Below are 4887 nucleotides of genomic sequence, written 5' to 3'. Positions count from 1 at the left end.
AAGAAACGTGTCTCCAAGAAAAATTCACCAATACTCCAGGCACCCACCAGGATGCTTAGCAGAGTCATTCATTAGGGAAATACAAATCTAATGAGATTCCAGTCCAGAGCCACGAAGATGACTATAATCAAAAGGGCAGACAATAGAAAGTGTTGGCCAGGATGTCGAACCTAATTTTAGCCTTCACACATTGCTGGTCCGAATGAAAAATGATATAGCCACTATGGGAAAACAATTTGGCAGAAATGGAAAGAGTTACCATCTGACCCAGCAATTCCGCTTCTAGATAAATATGCAAGAGAATTGAAAACATATGTCCAACACAATCATTTGTACACAAGCACACAGAATATTCAGAGACAGTTATTCCTAGTAGACAAGAATATGGAGGCAAACCAAATGCCCATCAAGTGTTGAATGGCTAAACAAAAGGGCTTGCCCATTGATTTTGGCCATAAAGTGGATGAAGTACATGTTCTGACACATATGAATTTGAAAAACCGTGCTAAGGGCAATCAGCCGGACATAAAAGAATGTGTATAGTGCCTGATGCCAATATGGGAAGTTTACCGAGTAGATAAACCCTGAGGAAGTCATTAGTAGGACAGAGGGTGGGAAAATGTTCTGCTGGGAATGGTGGTTCAACCCACTTCTTTACTAAAAACACTTTTACTTTTGAGGTGAATTTTCAGGGGCAGTACATGGAATAGCTTCAGTGAAGTTGCTTCTTCAAGGCCCCTCCTTTGAGTCATTACACTTAATAAAAGTGATTACCCCGGAGAGTTTGTACATCTTCAAATTCATTATGAAAACAAAACAAACAAAAACCCAGCTGCAAACAAGAACAGAACCAATGATCATTTCCACAGCCTGCCACTTTCTTCTCTGGGGCACAGGATATAATGCTGTGGATTGCCTTGTACAAGCCAGTGTTTGGTCCTCCCATCATTGCCAGTTGTAACCCCTGAGCATCAAGCCTGGAAGAAGGCCTGACGACTGCCAGGTGTAGCCCCAAATAAAAATAATGATAATAATAATAAAAAGTCCAGGAGGTGGAGAGATAGTATAGTGGGTAAGATGATTATCTTGCATGTGGAAGATCCCAGTTCAGTCCACAGTCACACCTGGGCCCTTGAGCATTGCCAGCTAGGTCTCTCAAACCCAAACATTGTTTTTAAAACACTAAATGTTGTCTACGGCCATACCACCCTGAATGCGCCTGATCTCGTCTGATCTCAGAAGCTAAGCAGGGTAGGGCCTGGTTAGTACTTGGATGGGAGATCGTCTGGGAATACCAGGTGCTGTAGGCTTAAATTAAAACAAACAAACAAACAAACACTAAATGTTGGGGTCAGAGATATAGCATGGAGGTAGGGAATTTGCCTTGCATGTAGAAGGACAGTGGTTCGAATGCTGGCATCTCATATGGTCCCCATAGCCTGCCAGGAGCAATTTCTGAGCATAGAGCAGGAGTAACCCCTGAGCGCTGCTGAGTGTGACCCAAAAACCAGAACCAAACCAAACCAAACCAAACCAAACAAACAAAAAAAAGAAATCTCTCCAGGCTTAGGGGACCATATGGGGCACAGGGGCTCGAACCAAGGTCTGTCCTGGGTCAGCTGCATGCAAGACAAACGCCCTACTGCTGCGCCATCACTCCGGCCGCAGTTACTTTTTTTTGGGGGGGGGCATACTGTGGCTCTCAGGGGTTACTCTTGGCTCTGAACTTATAAATCATTCCTGGAAGACTCAGAGGACCCTATGGGATGCCAGAAATCAAGCCCAGGTTAGCTGTGTACAAGACAAATTCTCTTCCTGCCATGTTATTGCTCCAGCCCCAATGGTTACTTTTTTAAAAATTTTATTTTATGGAGACAAAGATGCAAAGAAAGAGGACAAGGTGAAGTTACAGTGGGAAGACGATCACCCATAAACAGAATCCTCAGAAGAAATCCCCTTGCTGATACCTTAATTTTGAACTTTCAGCCAAAAAACATTAATAAAACAAAACACATGCACAATTACTTTGTTCCTCAAGTCCCCAGATTGTAGTACATTATAACATTTCTTAGCAGTACACAAAGCAATCTAAAGTCACAAAATTTATGTAACTCCTTTAACATTGAAGGCATAGTATTTTTTTTACAGTTCCATGCACATGCATATTAATTTAAGTTAACCTCAAAAGTTTAAGTGATAGATCTTGAGACTTCCTGATCTGAAGTTTAATACTATTATATTAGTCTGCTTTTGACTTTTCTTTTTTAATTTATTTAAAGAAAGTATATCACATAGTTGACACAATTGATCATAATACATTTGTTTCAGGAAGAACAAAGACAAAATTATTATTTTCTTCTTCACTCTCTATCTCTCTTTTTTTAAATATGAGTCAAAGGAGCACAGCAAAAATGGTGTTGAGTGGCAATTGTTGCTTGCATAGGCCTAGTGAAATATGGGGGACATGGAAAGGGAAAGACTTGGCATAAATACAAGGAGACCTTAACCCCTGAAGGTTGTCCAACCCAAGTCATTGTCTGTAGTGCCAATGTATTTTATTTTTTACACAGTTGCTGTTGCTGGTGTCAGGTTTCTGTAGTTAAGATCCTGGAATCTGTGCATATCCTACATCAAAGTCAGGATGATGTGGAGAGTCCTTTAGTTTCACCTCACAATTAGAGAGCAATGCAGAAAGCCCTTCCTGAAAGCAGGTCATTGTTGTTAAGTCTTCTGGGTATTAAGGGAAGTATCTTTTGAGTAGGTTGATGCCAGAGCAATGGTAGGATCTTCCCTGGTAGAGGATTGCCTCCAGGTGATGTTATAGATAACCGTGGTTGTTTTGTAGATGGCATTCCTGGTTCAGGGGTGAATGGAGAATATCCATTCTTCTAAGGCCTGAGCCAGGTCAATATGACAATGTTCAGGGTGTAAGGTCCCATTGCATTACAAGATTTGTGTGTTCCTATTTATATTAGATAAGAACTTGTTTGTATGTATAGTATTTTCCCATTTTATTTTATTTTATTTGGTTTTGGGGTCATACCCAGCAGCACTCAGGGGCTACTCCTGGCTCTATGCTCAGAAATCATCCCTGGCAGGCTCGAGGGACCATATGGGATGCTGGGATTCAAACCACTGTCCTTTTGCATGCAAGGCAAACACCTTACCACTATGCTATCTCTCTGGCTCCATATTTTCCCATTTTAATGTGCCTATGCAAAAGAGGAACAATGCCACATGGCATCATTGGTGCATACGGGGGACACTAGAACAAGTCCAACAATCCCCGTATCTCGGTTCTAACATAAGTTTTAAACTGAGGGATTCTTCTACCAGAATTCCATATTGAACAGATCACAAAGAGAACAGACGAAACAGTGGGGAAAAGTGTCACTGTATATGAGAATAAGAGTTATAGCTGTTAAGGAACTACATATAAGATATTCAAGGTAAAAAGGGTAAATGTAGGGTAATAATAGTTGGGGGTGAGGAAGTGAAGGACTAGAAATGAGTTTATAGGGTGGTGGGCAAGAGCAGAATACAAGATGGACATCCTGCATATGCAAAACCTACATTAATCATAGGGAATACTATTAATATATACTGTATGCATGGGGGCTAGCGTACATTTGAAAATAAAGACTGGTGAGAAAAATAATTGCCAGTAACTGCCCTAGTGCAATATAGCATTTCCTAGCACCCCCAAGCTAGGGGAAAGGCCTTCAGCCTGGGGTCTCCCCTAACCCCATGCTGGCAAGAGCTAGCCTCCAGAACAGAAAAGGATTTGGAGCCAGAAACCAGACATCTGCCCACCCTCCTCTCCATGCCCCTACTCACTAGTGCCGGGGGAGGGGCCGGGAAAGTCTGGGGACCCCTTTAGAGTCCTCCCAGCACCCACCTTTTTGGCCGCCTGGGCTGGCACCCAGGGAAAGCCTGGAGTCCAGGGGGGAAGTGGGGGATGGCTGGGGGCCTGCCAAGCCTCCCAGCACCCCCAGGCTAGGGAGAAGGCCTTTGGCCAGGGGTCTCCCCTAACCCCATGCTGGCAAGAGCTAGCCTCCAGAACAGAAAAGGATTTGGAACCGGAAGCCAGACATCTGCCAATGGTTACTATTTTTAATTGGGGCCACACATGGTGCTGCACAACTATTACTCCTGGCTCTGCACTCAGAAATCATTCCAGCTGGTGCTCAGGTGACCCTATAGATGGGATGCCAGAGATCAAATCTGGGTCAACCATCTACAAGGCAAGTTCCTTACTTGCTGTGTTATCGCTCCAACCTGTTTCATTCTTCCTTCATCCACTCTGTCCCCCACTGATAATATTTTCAAACTACATTCATACAACCTCAAATTTCACCTATACATAAAGCTTCATATGTGTCTCTAAAAGAGATCACTTCTAAATATATATTCAAATGTTCTCTATTGTCATACAAACTTTTCAAGAAACCATTTGTATAATGTCCTTTTATTTAGTTATTGCTATGGAAACGTAAAAACCTGAATAGTAACAAGCACAAGCAGTGTTTACAGGAGGTGGCTACTGTGTGCCAGACAGTAGCTTTCCCACCCAATGAGCCAGGTGATTTTCCATCCTGGCCAGAAATGGGGGGCAGAAGGCAGACCCTTCAGCCTGACTGCAATAAATAGGCACCCCTTAACCTCTGCTGCTGGCTGGTCCCACCTGATTTCCTGTTCTCCTGGCCTGCCTTTACTTTGGGGTCATGCTCTCTGATTGTGTGACAAGAGCTGCAAGGCACAGTGGCTGAAAAGAAGTTTCTGGAACTGACATAACTTAAAATACGCTGTAAATGTATGAAACACAAAGAAATTAAAAGACTTAAAAGAACCAGACTATTAACAATCTTTTTTTTTCTTTTTTTTTCC

The 4887-nt window shown here is 42.7% G+C and overlaps 1 non-coding gene across 1 annotated transcript; it reads left to right on the top strand.

Moving 5' to 3' along the window:
• Positions 1-1191: 1191 nt before the first annotated feature.
• Positions 1192-1310, top strand: LOC126010445 (5S ribosomal RNA). Its single transcript, XR_007496475.1, has one exon. It is a non-coding gene; the product is annotated as a 5S ribosomal RNA (ribosomal RNA).
• Positions 1311-4887: the final 3577 nt, after the last annotated feature.

This window comes from Suncus etruscus, chromosome 5, assembly GCF_024139225.1.
Source record: "Suncus etruscus isolate mSunEtr1 chromosome 5, mSunEtr1.pri.cur, whole genome shotgun sequence".
Taxonomy (NCBI): Eukaryota; Metazoa; Chordata; class Mammalia; order Eulipotyphla; family Soricidae; genus Suncus; species Suncus etruscus.
The sequence above is the reverse complement of the archived record's forward strand: the minus strand, read 5'-3'. Positions and strand labels throughout refer to the sequence as shown.